The sequence below is a fragment of the Chelonoidis abingdonii genome, chromosome 2, assembly GCF_003597395.2.
Source record: "Chelonoidis abingdonii isolate Lonesome George chromosome 2, CheloAbing_2.0, whole genome shotgun sequence".
Lineage (NCBI taxonomy): Eukaryota > Metazoa > Chordata > Testudines > Testudinidae > Chelonoidis > Chelonoidis abingdonii.
Genome location: NC_133770.1, coordinates 213351168 through 213367058, shown reverse-complemented (window position 1 = coordinate 213367058; position 15891 = coordinate 213351168). Strand labels below are relative to the sequence as shown.

At 43.1% G+C, this 15891-nt stretch overlaps 1 protein-coding gene across 1 annotated transcript in view; it reads right to left on the bottom strand.

The window, feature by feature from the left end:
• DLGAP1 (DLG associated protein 1) overlaps nucleotides 1-15891 on the bottom strand; it is a 218325-nt gene that overhangs the window by 90016 nt on the left and 112418 nt on the right. The window lies entirely within an intron of this gene.

Here is a 15891-nt window from a genome sequence, read left to right as displayed (position 1 = left end):
TAGCAAATCCAGAGTTAATTCCAGTGTAGCTTTGTAAAGGGAAAGGTGCTGTATAAATGAAACGAATAAGATCTGATGATGGGGATAATGATAATTTATCTGCCAATCATTGATAAAAGATACTTGTTGACTAAACCTAACTGGCCAGGCACTGTTAGTAACACAGGTAAACTAAATGTTGGTAAATCCGCGCTTTCAAAAACTTTGGGGTACATGCCTAATTTACCATCAGTCTGGGAGATATGAAGGCTTTTTGAGTTTTGGAAAATCAGGCAGTATGATTCTTCCACCTTACTTCAACAGGACTATTTGTAGAGTAAGGTACTACTCCAGTAAGTGCGTCTGTGTTTACACTTGGAGCTAGGGGGTTGATTCTCAGCTTGCACAGACACACTCACCCTAACTCTCGTTAAGCAAGTGCACTAAAAGCAATAGTGTGTCCATGTAAGCATGGGCAGTGGCAGCGGTGGCAAAGCTTAGTCATGTATCCACGGGTCCCAGGGGGATTTGTACTTGGGGGTAGCTAGCCTGTGCTGCTGCTTGCCCCTGTATACGCTACTGCAGCTACATTACTATTTTTAGCATGCTAGCTTGATGAGAATTAGCGTGAGTGTGGCTATGTGAGAACCATACCCCTACCTCCAAGTACAGATATAGACTGACTCAGATTTTTGTAAACCTAGGGTTTTAACCAACAGTTCAACAGGGTGGTATTCCAGGCAGGAGAGGCATAAATAGGACATTTGTAAGAGCTAAATTCTGAAAAGTGAACACACACAAATTAAGTGCCCTAACTCCTTGGTGCAAAGACTTTAGACATTAACAAGAAAGGAGTCACATAGCACACTCATGCAAACTCTGACTCGTCTGCCCAAGTTAGGACTTCACTTTTGAAAATCTGAGTTTATTTTGTTGCTAGGATTATTGTCCCCAAACCTGGGCTTCTTGACTAACTCCTGGTCTTTCTACAGTCTGAAGTATGCTGAGGGTTTGTGGAAGCGACAGGGTGACATTTCATGATATGAGATTGGCCTTAATGAAAGCAGCCCTCTTAATTCTGTCAGGTGATTTTCAACATAGGCACATATACACAGATTTTTAAAATGTATTAGATACTGTATTATTTTGCAAACTACACTCTCCAAAAGGTGAGTTAATCTTTTTTTTTCTTTTCTTTTTTCTCCTCAAACATGAGGTTTCTTTTCACAATGGAAGCCTCTGAGGGAATTGTAGAGAGGGAGGGCTTTTTAAATTCAGAATGCCCTCATTTTATGGACCGCCCATACATGTTGCTTGGCAAAAGATCCTGAGGCTTTAAGGTAATACTACAGCAGATTAGACAATGGTGACATCTAAGTCTGTTGAAAAAGAGAAGACATTTCAATCTAAATCTGAGGAGGCACTGGAATGCATAAGGCACTTCAAATACCTGGGTGGTATGACTGCAAGGGATATGAGACATCACTTAGCAATCTGACATAGAATTTGACTTGTGACTGCTGCTTTGGTGACATTCAGCCACTTCTGAAGAAGGAATTACCGTAAAGTGTGAAATAAAATTGCTGTAGTCTTGTGTCATCAGCATCTTGGTATATGCATGCAAGCATAAGGAAACAGGACATTAAAGGCTTTCTGCCTTCAAATTGAAATGCTACAGGTGATTGCTGCGCGTTAGCTGTACCTCGCATGTGACTAACAAGGAGGTACTTGCCCAAATTTACAGCATAACTGGAGTGAAACTGGATATCATCAACATGATCAGACAAAGAAAACTTGAGTTTTCAGGAAAGATGGTTTGGATGAGCATAAGAAGATTGCTGAAGCAAGTTTTGCAGGGGCTGGTGCCAAGTGCCAGGGGCGCGTGCTGTGAGCATGGATCAGTTATGTGGCTGACTGAATGAGATGTGGTATGGCTTCTCAAGGCTGTGTGAAGACCATGAAACATGGAGGAAGATTACTCGCCAATGACCTCAGGTGTTGCGTTTCCTGTTTATTGTGATGTGACTGTATGGCACTTTGCACGATGACAGAATGCAACAGCTACTTCAAACATAACCCATTCCTGGCACTGCCAAGTCGCAATATCCTATTTTTAACTGTTGGTAATGATATAGGTTTGTACAAATATTATTCCAATAGTTAAAAGTGCCTGCACTGAAAAATGGCCAGTGCCAGTATGGCTCATATCCACTGGCATCCTATTTGACAGATTAATTCAACATCTCGAAACATGATCTACAGCAGGCCCACTCTGTCTCAGATGCAGGCATTATACATCCTGCCACATCATATTCTTCCAGGACACCAGGAGCATTCGGTATAAAACTTGATTTACACAGTTTCTTTCCACCATCAATATTGTCAAACAACGTCTGCACTCACATCTGCAGGATACCTAAACTTATTTGTACACTTTTAAAATACTTTTAGGGTCTATTCTCCCACTGGCTATGTGAGCAGTTCACATAGGTAACTCTTAACCTACAAGGTAGTGATGAAAAGATCCCTATTAAAGCGTATGAAAATTACAAGTAGGTCCCCTGCACAGGGATGGAAGACTGGGGCCAATCTTCTGATTCTGATCTCAATTGTATCTATGTAAATCAGGAGTAACTCAATTGGCTTATAATTAATGGACTTAGGGCCAGATTTACAAAGGTACTTGAGCACCTAAAAATGCAGACAGGTGTCTAGTGGGGTTTTCAAAAACACTTAAGCAGGGAGTTAAGCACCTAACCAGCTTAGACAATTTTTGTATTTCAATTGGTGTAACTGAGCTGAGAATCTGGTCCTAGATCTCTCAGATTTTTTATGTATTGAAAGAAAGATTTATGGTATGGATATTTTGTGCATGGATCTGACTTTCTGAGGTCAACAATTAAATTGACATCTAATAATGTTCCCATAGATTATTAAAAAGATTTTTTTTTCTGAAGATCAACTAGAAAAATGTTACCTTCTTCCTCACTAGAGTTGCCACCTGAGTGTATTAAAAGCTCTTATCTCCTCCATTAGTCAGAAAACTATAATTTGACTATGTTTTATTGCTATTAGCCCCATAGAGAGTAGGAGCACTATGTTCTGTTGTATACCACACAATGGCAACGGAATTGTTAACTTAGTGCAGAATATTTTTTGGAAGTGGTGACATGTCAGCCAGAAAGAAAACAGCTTGACTTTCAGACCCCAGCTTGGCTCTTCGGAAAATTATCTTGTTACTTGTAAAGGAGTAAATTTGTTATGAAAGCCATCGAGAGACCATAAACATGGAACCCCATAATACCACTTTTACAAAATCCCCTTTTCAGACTAGAGCTGCACCTTAAGGGCCTCCCTTTTGAAAAGGCAGCTTGTTTCTGCAATGAGCTGCTTTTATGTTTTTACTTTGTACAGGTGAAACTCAATTCTATGGCTATGGAATGCTGAGTACCTTGCAAATAATAGACCCTAACAGCCAGAGTAAAAAAGCAGCAATTTCAAGTGGGTGAGGTCAGAGAGAGTCTACATTTATATTATTGCCTTGGAAGTTCAAATGGAACTATCAGAAGCCCTCCTTCAGAAATGGTGTTGTGCAAATGGCTGTGGAGTTGAATCTGTTTGTACATTGAAACGTCCTTCTAAAAAATGCAGAGATTCATCTTTGGATTTTCTCAGTGCTTTGACATCTGCTTAACAAATAGTGGAAAGTCATATAGATAGCACCAATATATATACAAAGAGCCCAGTGGCTTACTTTTCCTGGATCTGGACATCTCCCTTAGCATGAAGAAGGCTGGATTTTAGCTGGCACAGAGACAACATAGCCAGCTCCTATGTTGGTCTCAGCCTCATACTGGGAGTGGAAAGAGGCATGTCTGTAGCAAGGCTGAAGCACATTGCACTTTAGTAATAACCAGACCCAGAGAATCAGGGAGCCTTAACTTACAGCTCCACACCTCTTGGGCCAAGTGCATGTTGGTGCAGGAGAGAATCTGGCTCATTTGTGGAACAGTGCCACAGAGGCAGAACTCCTTCACCAGCAAGGAAAGTGCTCCACATGTGGCTAGTAAGAAGATGACCTGGGTCTATATCTGTGGCAATGTAAAGGGAGAAGATTTGTGTGGGTGAGTAGGGTGCTGGGGTGAGAGAAGAGTGCAAGGGACAATGATATGTGTCTAGAATGAAACAATTGGGAAAATATTAAGGGCTTAGTCTACCAGGTTCATTGATTACGGCCAGGTGTAAGACTTGTGCCTAAGAGGGGGACTGGACAGCATCATCATGCATAGAGGGAGGATGCATTAGAACAGTTCAACAACAGTCTTATTTAAATAAACAAGCAAGAAAGGTTGTTTCTTATTTCCTGTTTATCTGGCTCTGATTGCTGAAGTGTCATTATTTTATTATTGCAAAAGTATCTTAGAGCCATAGTACCATCATATAAAACAAACAGTACATTACAGCCCTAAATTATGCAGAATGTAACCTCAATTAATCTCCACAGAGCAATCAAGAGAATGTGAATGACGAACAGTGAAAGCAGAGCTCTTTCCTCACAGATTTTTTCTTCAGTCAAAGACAGGGTGCAAATCTGACCCAAGTCTTTCCTTTTATAATTCTTCAGCAGAACTACAACTCCCTCTGGTGTTTGCCTGATATTGTTACTTCTTCATCCACAGCTGCGGAAAAGGCTGACAGATAATTTATGTATTACAAAAGTGAACACTATACCTTCTGACTGTATACTGTACCCTTCACTTAACACGAGAAAGTGCACATCAGGCAGACACCCATCCCAAACACACACACATTCAGGTGAACACCATTCTAGACTGAAAAGTCTGTTGCCAAATTTTCATAGGAAAATTATGCTCCTACCATTCTGAACAGTTCCCAATGAATCATTAATCTGCTGCCTGGAGTTATTTAATTATACAAAAATTCAGCTGATAGTATTGTTTCTGGATGCAAACAAAAATACAACTATTTACTTTTGCCTTGATGATCTCATTGTATCCATGACCCAGTATAACAGAACACACTACATTGTCAGAAGGCCAGCACCTTGTAGACTGTCCGATCTACATATCTGCATTGGTATTGGGCACCCGTCTCTGTAGTATCCAACCTCCATCCATAACAAAACACCACCAGACACGGCCCAAACTGGGGACTATATTTTTACCTCCTTCCTAAGAGGTTGCTGGAAATTCTTCTGCACACTGCCTTCTTTCAGGGTGTGCGCATGCGCTCTTGTTTTCCTCCTCATCTATTTTTTCTTAACTATTGTTGAGAGAAAGTTAGGCTACAGAAGTGAGTCTTGCCTTTATAGAAAGCTGGTGTGGTCTGTGGTCCAGTAGGGAGTTACAGAATTTTGAGCCAATGACTGAGAAAGCTCTGTCCTCCGATTCATGAATCTGTCCCTTGATGTTGATAGCTTCATGCAGGGGGGGGCCAGAACAGTTTTTATAGTGGGGGTGCTAAGAGCTATTGAACCAAACTGTAAACCCTGTATATGATGGAAACCACTTCAAACCGAGGGGTGGGTGGGAGGAGGGGTTTGGCAGTAACCCCAGCTCCAGCCGGGGTGGCTCTATGTATTTTGCCGCCCAAGCACGGCAGTCAGGCAGCTTTCGGTGGCATTCCTGCGGGCATTCCACTAGTAACGCAGGTTTGGCAGCATGCCTGTAGGAGGTCCACCGGTCCCGCACCTTCGGCATACCTGCCGCCGAATTACTGCCAAACCGCAGGATTGGCGGACCTCCCGCAGGCATGCCACTAAAGGCAGCCTGACTGCCACCCTCATGGCAACTGGCAGGCCGCTCCCCGCAGCTTGCCATCCCAGGCACGCGCTTGGTACGCTGGCGCCTGGAGCCGCCCCGGGTTCCAGCATCTATGGCTTTGTGTTCTCAAGCTGTGTAACTGTCAAGGAAGATCTTGATCCAATACCATTAAATTCATGGCAAAGCTCTCAAAGATTTCAGTGGTGCAGGATCAGGCTCTTAAGCATGAGGATCGCACTCTTGAAATCAATCTTCTGTTCTGTAGAGACCCACTTTATACATGCAAGTTAAAAAACTAAGGACTTTTTTTTCCACTTGAATATCCCTTATTTCACCTCCATATTATGATCTTCAGTGCCACATGAGCTGTTTACTAATACCTAACGCTGGGAGGGAGGGGGAGGAGCGGGAAAGCGCCATGTCTCCACTCCTCCCCCTCCCTTTCAGAAAGTCCTAAGCACCGCCAAACAGCTGTTTGGTGGCGCTTAGGACTTTGGGGGGGGGGGAGGGATTTGGCATGCTCCGGAGAGGAGGTGGAGTGAGGGTGGGAAGAGGTGGGCCTGGAGTGGAAGAGGGACAAGAAGATGCAGGCCTGGGGCATTCCTGGCAAAGTCTGAGCCTGTTCTTCTCCAGGGAAGCTGCCGCTGCTGCTGCAAAGGTGCCTGCAGCGGGCTGTGCTTGTGTGGGGTAAGCCAGGGGCGCTTCCCAACCACAGTACAGTATAGTACTGTACAGTATATAATGCCTTTTGTCTGATCCCTCCAAATTTCCTTGGAACCTAACCCCCCCACTTTTACATTAAATATTATGGAACAATTGGATTCGTTTAACATTGTTTCACTTAAAGTTGCATTTTTCAGGAACATAACTACAATGTTAAGTGAGGAGTTACTGTATTTGCTTCATTTTGGGGGCTGTCTGTAGGCAAGGACTGGCCTGTCTCCCAAGGTCTATGAGAATGAGGGATTGTTCTTCAGGATAGGTTGTAGATCCTTGATGATGCGCTGGAGAGGTTTTAGTTGGGGGCTGTAGGTGATGGCTAGTGGCGTTCTGTTACTTTCTTTGTTGGGCCTGTCTTGTAATAGGTGACTTCTTGGTACCCTTCTTATCCTCCTCAAATGTTGAAGAAGAATTTTGGAACCTGGATGGATTGGATCCAGACCCCTGGAACTGTGACCCCCTTTTTAACTTTGTAACTAGCTGAGGGCCATTCCAAATACTAGAAATTAACTTCCTTGAAGTCTTTGAGAATTCAGATCCAGATTATTAACCATGTTTGTGGCTCTACGGGTACGTCTGCACAGCAGCTGGGAGGTTTAATTCCCAGTTTGGGAATTAGTCTGTTTGTGCTAGTGCCTATAAATAGCGGTGTGTCTCTGGCTACATGGGTGGCAGCTTGACTGAGCTAGCTGCCTGAGTACGTACACACAGAGCTAAAGGGGGATTATACTCAGGCTCCTAGCCTGAACTGTCGCCCATGCTGCCATGGTCACACTGCTGTTTTTATGTGCCAGCTCAAACAGAGACAGCACATGAATGTCTACCTCAGCTGGGAATTATATCTCCCAGATGCTGTGTGTGTGTACCCTAAGTGATGGAAACTTTTCAAGAGGCCTCCCAGCAGTTCTGCTGGAAGACCACCATCTTTGTTAAATCATTCAAAAAGACAAACGAGTATTGTACTAGGTTTTTGAAAATGTGAGCTCTAAATTTCCTGATGATTTCAAAACTGGTGAAGCAAGTCATTAGTAAGAAAACAGGGTAATAGATTACTGTTGTTTAAAATGCGTCACTTTGTTTGATGCACCTCTAAAACTTAACTTCATACTCTCATTTCCAGGGTGACCCAGCATACGCATAAGGATATGTCAGATAACTGGACAACAGTTCAGGCAGTCAGTGAACTATCATGCAACTTCATAACACTCCTAGGGACATTATCACAGCTTCCCGCTCTAGAATTTGATCTACAACTTATATTTTTAAGTTGTATCTGCAGGACCAGGTAGCAAAATGAAACATGAGAATCCTGCTCTCTGAAACACTCATTGCCTCAGTTTGCACTGACACCCATTTATTTTGTGCTATTAAATGGTAATAGCAATTTTGTTGTAATTTAACTTTTCAGGTAGTTGCAAGGATCAATTGGGAAACAATTTACATGGAAAATTAAGAGAAATTCAGACGTTTGTGATGTAACCATGTCAAAAACTAGGAGGGCAGATGAACAATGACTGTTTTTACAAAGAGCAATGCAATTATTTTTTCCATTGGATATTCTTCATCCACCAATGGAAAGGCTATAATATTTGACCTAAATTTCTGGATTTTGTTTTTTTTTTAAAACACACCAGAGGCCAGGAATCTGTAAGAAGATTATTTTTTGTTGTTGATGCACTTCCGAATGCATATAGCTTGCAGTTTGCTTGCTTCAAATGCTGATATATAAAGCTAAAAGCACAGATGCAAAAGTTAAAATGCTTTCTGTTCTAAAAGCTTCTGCTAAATTCTAGCTGTCTGGCACAGTGTTCTGTTTTACAAATAATCCAGCTGAAGAGGCCTCCACTGCCAAGAGCCTAGTGCAGCGTGTGTACAGTATACCTCTGTATGTAAAATTATGCTGCGTAAATAACCTGTAGTCTGTGACTCTCTGTCTCTCAAATAACAATCCTCTCTGTATATGGTAATCCTCCTAAAATCACATATGCGCTTTCAAGCTCTTTCATCATACATTTTTCATATGCAGTTTTCTGGGTGTTAGCTACTGGCTGCTAGGGAACACACTTTTCCCTTTACTTGACCATTAGAATTAGAATTTTTAAAATGAATGAAACTGTGCTGGAATTGATACTTGGCTGGAACTAGATCAATGTAGCAGTTTTCTATTGATAACACCACTTTTTGTTGTGTCAAAACTGCGACATTACATTTCTGGGAGAATGGGCATCAGGCTCTAGACCTGTGGCTGGAGCTGGCTGTAGAGTCGAGATTGGGACAAGGGAAGCACTGAAACATGAGATTTTAGAAGGTACACGGTATGGAAAGGAAAAAAGTTCTTCAGAATGACAAAAAACCCCAACATTCCTCTCTCCTTTCTGGACCACTGGAATAGGGGAGGGATAGAGAGTGCCCCATGTTAACTGATGGCCACTTGCTAGCAGAAATTAAAAAGTTAACTGCTCTAGGTTTCATTATTATGATATTACAGATTGGCAGATGTTGCAATACTTCACATGTAAAAACTCTGAGTGCACTTCACCAAAAGTTGTCTGTTGAACCACAGTGCTCTGCTTAGGAAAGTAGAGGCTGTATCATCACCCTGTTGTCTCATTTTTGTCCCACTGGGTCTGCATCAATGCCCTCTCTTCTCCCTCTGGCTCAGTAAACCAGGCAGGATAAAAGAATCATCTAGAAACTTTGGGTCTGCTTCTGGCTCATGCCAGCAGCTACCACGGTGGATGAACAAATATTGTTGTGCTAAACAGCACAGCTATCTGGCAAATTTGTTTGATTTGCTCATCCCTAGTTAAGCATCATAATGTGGGTTATTTAATTTTGTGACACGGAGACAAAGCTGTGTTCTGAAGACACATGAAACTATACATGAAATAAGCAATAGTAGTCTTCGTCAAGTCCATTTATTTATAATTGAGAACTGGTGACATCATAGAAGAATTTTCAGAAGACTTCTCAATCCATGGCTAACTTCACACACTCAACAGTTGACCTCCCAATGATCTGCTGCACATCATCTACACATCTCTCGCTGGTCGTCCCCTGCTACAATGACCTGCCACCATTCCTTCCATGATAGTTTCTCCAGGTTATTTCCACCTCTACACCTGATGGAAACAAAGTATACAAGTTTTTGCTTGTTAATTTCTGAGGGCAGAGTCCACTTCTCCCCAAAAATATTTCGAACTTAAGCATTAGTCTTCTTTTCCATCCAGGATATATGCAGCACCACATCTCAAAGGCAGACTTGGAGGCAGAATGCGCCCTTGTCTAATACTCTGCCCAATGGAAAACCATATGATGATGCTGCTCTCACCATGATCTGTTAACAGCACAGACTTGAAGTCAGTCCAATAAGATGTTTTGGAATCCTCATGTCTGCCAATTTTCTGCAAAGATGGTCATATTGCATGGTACTGAATGCTTTGGAATAGTCAGTGGAGCCCATGATCAAAGGCTGATTGTACTCTCTGCATTTTTCAATGATATGACAGATATTCACACTTTGATCACGTGTGCCTCATCTCTCTCTGAAACTAGTTTGTAGTGGTTGTAGTTTTGCCTCTATCATTCACTTCGTGAGATCCTGAATTATATAGAGTGGCACTTTACTTGATTGCAGTATCATGGAAATGGTACAACATTTACTGTACTTTGTTACATATCCTTTCTTCGATAAGGGCAGAAAGATTCCCTTCATCCAGTCGTCAAGCCAATTTCTAGTCATCCAGACGCTGTTGCAAATTTTCCACGAGATCAATATTGTGGTCAATAATCACTTTTAGCAATTCTGCTGATATATTATCTATCCCTGGTGCTTTCTCAGGCTTCATTTTCATAACAGTATGCACCACTTCCTCTCACAGGATTGATGGCTCTGTATTCTCTTTTCTGTCATATTGCAGTGTAAGCGGCTCTAATGAGGCATACAGATTTGCACAGTAATCTCTCCACCTGCGTTTGATATCATGATCTTTTATAATGCTCGGTCATTGGAAAAGCTCTATGGTAAGAACTCTGACCACTGTGAATATACCTTATGTGTTATTACTCTCTTTATAATTCTCAAGTTCCTTGCATTTTGCTTAGTTTGTTCACTCTTGTCTCATCTAGACTGCCTTTGAGTCTGTTTCCTCAATTCCTTGTATTCCCTCCTATGATCTTCAGTCTCTAAGATGCTCTCTTTTACTCTGCATCGTTTTTTACCATCTTCATTAACAACCATGATGTGGTCCGATAATGAGTTTTCTCAATGTGTGTCTTTGATCATAACAGTTTTCATTTTATTCCAAAGTTTGTTTGGCTTGTTCTCCTCTTTCACCTGTGACAATAACCCTAACTGCTCTGTAAAGAAGTCATATGGTTTTTCTTGATTTTGTACAAGTCCAAATGCAGTAGACCTTCCAAAGATCTTATCTTTATTTATCTTCATGCTAAGGAGGAGTGCAGTATATGCACTCTACATGCTGCCGTAATGATCAGGGCCAGCTCCAGCGTGTTTGCCGCCCCAAGCGGTGGGGGAAAAAAAAAAAGCTGCTACTGGCACTTCTACCTCCGCCGCTTGATTCTTTGGCGGCAGGTCTTCCCTCCGAGCAGAACTGAGGGACCCACCGCCGAATTGCTGCTGAAGAGCCAGACGTGCCACCCCTTTCTGTTGGCCGCCCTAAGCACCTGCTTGCTGTGCTGGTGCCTGGAGCCGGCCCTGGTAATGAGAGTGCATCTTACATCTTTCCAATTATTTGGTCACTATGCCAAGCTTTCCTTCATACATACTCCTCATATTCAGTGCTCCTACATGATGATTCATTTATGAAGGTTCAGGTCTTAACATTCAGGAAATAAGTACAAAAGGATATTTAGTTAATTTGAGATTTATATCATAATGACAGCTGGATCCAAGTCACAAAGTTGAATGTGAACTTCTCCAAATCTGAAGATGTTTGGGGGATGTGTTTTGGTTCAGGTTATTCTAGAGAAAGATCCAACTGCAAAGATCCAGATCTGAACTTTACCTAAGATTCAAGGGAATTTGGATCTACTGCACTGCTGCAAGTCTGTCTCTAATCATAACAGTGAATGGTATGATAGTCATGTCATAAACAGATAGCTAAGGGTTAATGTTTCTTTTACCTGTAAAGGGTTAACAAAGGGAACCAAACACCTGACCAGAGGACCAATCAGGAAACAAGATTTTTCAAATCTCAAGGGGGGAAGTTTGGGGGTGTGTTTTTGTGCTCAGCTTCAATGTTGTCTAGCCTGAGGACACCTATCTCCAGGCTTTCTATCTGTCTATCTCAAGTTCGGAATACAAAGGTAGAGACAATAGGCTTATATTGTTTTGTATTACATGTGTGTATGTGCTGATGTAATTGGTATTCTTTAGAATAAGACTGTTGACTCTATTTTCTTTAGAGCGCAATAACCCTGGTTATATGTCACTTGATCACAGAGGACCTATTATGTCTTTTTCTTTTTTTAAGACCTGGCTTGGATGTTTTCATAGTTAGGCTCAAGGGATTGAGTCTGCAGCTCAACCAGGACTTGGTGGAGGAAGAAGACGGGGGAAAGAGAAATCTCTTTGTGTTATAGCAGTTACAAGACTTGCATTGCAGGGACTCTGATGCAGGGTCGAGAAAACCTGATCTCTTGGTTGTGTTCAAGAATTGAAACAGTGTGTGGCGTCCAGTGGCCATCAGGAGGAAGCCTGGGAAAGTAACGAGAGCAAGGGGGGGTTTGTGTCCCTTGTGTGAGGATCAGGGCATCTGAGTCTTGGGGTCCCCCAGGGAAGGTTTTGGGAGACGAGATGACCAGGCACTTGGAATTCTTGGCTGTAGTCAGCGCTATCAGATCTAAGCTGGTAATTAAGCTTGGGGGTTTCCTGCTAGCATCTCATTTTCTGAACTCTAAGGTTCAGATCTGAGTAGGGACGCTATGACAAGTCATATACAGACTCCTATGCTAAAGACTGCAACCTGAGCATAACAGCAGTGATGTACAGCACTGATAAACACTCACAACCCATATACACCTGCCTAGCACATGGGAATTAGGCCATATTATCTCTTGCAAGAGGAGAGGAATATAAAAATTGGCCCTCTTATGCCATTTCAAATGTTCACAATAATCAGCAAAATTAACGGCCCTAGGAGAAAGACACTCTTGCTCATTAAGAAATCCACTGCACTGCAAGTAAACTTGGCAAATATTAGTTTCCTTACAGCTGTTCCAACATTTATTCCCTACATTTGCACTAATTAAGTCATCTGAATTTTCTCATGAGTGCAAACGTTCATTTGGCAAAAAAGACAAGTCAAGTATTAAATAAGGGTAACTTATCAAATATAGGCATCTAAGCTGTGGCTGCAAAATATGAGTACATGTGTGCATAGAGACATACACACAGGCACACACACATATAGTTGTATGTACAAAATGAGCAAGAAGTAGAGAGAATGTTAAAGCTTATATTAGTTGTGTGAATGTCACACTAATACAGCTCCTCCGACTCCCCCCACCCCCAAATACCCCAAACAGGATGACTTTAAATTTTGAACATTAAATATCTTGACTGTTTGTATGCAGTTAACACTTCTAGATTCTAAAATTCAGCAACAAATATACCTTTGTAGCTACTAAAAAACTTAAAATGAATCAGTTTCAATTTCGTGATCAAAATTATTGAAAGCCAGAAAGCTAATACACTGGTGTTTTGAGCAAGTCATAGATGAAATGGTGTACAAAGTTTCTCATTTTGTTAAGCCAGCACACCTCAAAACCAAATCATAACATCCTTCCTTTCCAGTTCTGGCCTTATCGGGGCAAAGAGTACCAACTCTGGATGCTTGCTAAATATTAATTTTTAACAAAATAAATATGTTACCAAACATTTTATGTAGTATATCTTGAAAAAAAAAATGTGTATTGTAACACGCTTTGCCACAGAGTCTCTCCCCATCTGTAAAATGGGGATAATGAAACTTATCTTTGTAATGTGCTTTGTGATCTATTGCAGGAAAGCATTATATAAGAGCTATTATTATTATTATTAATGTTCCATAACTCATCTGACTTCTGAAATATAGTAAGGAGATGGAATGGAAAGCGATCATAACAGAATATATTGAATATATTTATATCTGAATATATTAAAACTAATCCAAGTACAAACCAATGCTTTAGACCTGGGTAGGGCATACAATATGCACAATTTGCTTGTTACTGTTCTACAGCTCAGTAGAACAACAAACAACAATGCAATTAAAAGCCTTATAAATTCTAGGCCAGATCCCCAACTGGTGTAAACCAACATAGCTGTATTGCCAATTTACACCCCTTTGTTAAGTCTGGTTCCCTTTTCACATCACTGACACTATTTTTTTGGTTATTATTTCTTCTTTACACTGCATTTTTCAGGATTCTGCCCACTTGCCAAATTGGGATTGCAATGCTGTACCCAACAGGAGGATCTGGGTCTTTAACTTTATTGTTCCGAATCTCAACAAAACTTTCTGTTGAAAGGTCATGTTAACCAGATAGCTGCTGATACAATGAACATGATGCTGCTTTGTGAAAATTAACAGAATTCTCCCCTACTTCCAGGGCTGGGTTAACCTTTTGTGGACCTGGCACCAAACATATTTGTGGGCCCCCATGGAGGCAATGGAGCATGGCACAGGGAGTCCCCTGAGTGAAAGGCCAGCCAGGGGCAACAGAGCATGGCATGACAGGGGCAGCCCTGCTCTGCTCAGCTAGTGCGAGGGCACTATTTACAAATTGGCAGTTGTCAGATGCACAGTGGCCCGCCTGGCCATGTGCTGCCAGCATGCCCCTTCTCCTTGGGGGTGGGCCCACGCCATGACACACAGCCTCCCCCGCCCCCAACACCCCATAGGTGCCCACTCTGTGGGTGCTCCAGAGCTGGAGTGCCCATAGAAAAAAAATCGTATGTGCTCAGCACCCACCGGTGGCCCCGCCGATCAGTTCCTCCCTCTCTTCCGCAGCTGTTCAGTGGCTGGCAGGAAGTGCTGAGGGGGAAGGGAAGGAGCAGGGGCAGGAAAAGGTGTAGCAGGGGTGGGGACTGGGGGAAGGGGTGGAGTGGGGGCGGGGCCTAGTGCAGAGTGGGGGTCAAGCACCCCCGAGGGAAATCAGAAAGTCAGAGCCTCTGCAACCCTCTCCCCCGACTCCCTATGGCCAGAGCCCCTCCAGACCCGCTATTCCCAGCACCCCCCCACAAATGCACAACGCCCTGCACAACACAGTAGTTGCCCAGCACTCCCCTGCCTACACCACAACTACCCAGCACTCCAACACACACAAATCTCCCCCGCCCCAGAGACCCACTCCCCCATGCCCTGACTCCTGGCCACACTCACTGGCCCTGCTGGGATGTACTGTGCCTGCTAGGCTGAGCTAGGAACATAGTCAGGGCTGATCCCGGGGCAGGGAATCACCGGTCCCTCAGGAACAGAGTGGTCAGACAGGCCAGGGCTACCCCGTCTGGGCTCCGTCAGGACCCATTTGCCTGGAGAGGCCCAGCCAAGCCCCCTCACATTCTCCCCTCCTCCGCCCCCGAACTGGCAGAGACTGGCCAGGCTTCTGCACCAGTCCCAGGTGGCTCAGCTCCGGGGAGACAGGTGAGGCCCCGCAGGTGGTGGAAAGCAGAGACTGTCCGCAGCTGGAGGTGCAATCAGAGGGCAGAGAGGAGCAGGCGGGTGGGACCAGGGGAGGAGAGGAGCCCTCAGCAGATCAGTGGGCACCTGAGAGGAGCAAGTGGTGGGTGGGGGGTGGGGGGAAGGCAGTGGTCTCAGGACGCAGTGCAAGACAGATACACTGAGAGCACTCCATGCCTTGCTGAGCAAACAGAAAGGTGATGCGATGGTGCAGAGCAGGCCGGGGACCTTTTTGAGAATGGGCTCGGCTCCATGGCACCACTGGTGCCATTGTAAATGCGGTACTGCCTACTTCCCAAAAAAGAGACTCAGCGTTCAAGGACACTACATTCAGAACACCACATTGTTAAACTGTCACTAGCTGCCATAGGCCATAGGCAGGGATAGTATTTTGAAGGGAGAAGGAAGAATTTTTCCACATTTGGGGGAGGAGGAGGAAACACTTTTGAGAGACAATTTAAAAAATGGCAACTGATTGAAGTTGCTTTTAGATACCTGGAATATTAAAATAAGCATATTCCGCTTAACCATTTACCCCAATGTAATCATACTTTCTTCAATTTCTGTTTTTATACTTGTTTACAGTACACTTTAATGCATCTGTATGAGACACATGGTTATACACTAAAGGCAAAGCACCAGTGCATCCATCAGTGCTATGTTGCTCCAGCACCTTTCACTTTCATTTGCCAATATATGTTTAATAGCTAACTTTGTTTTCTGTT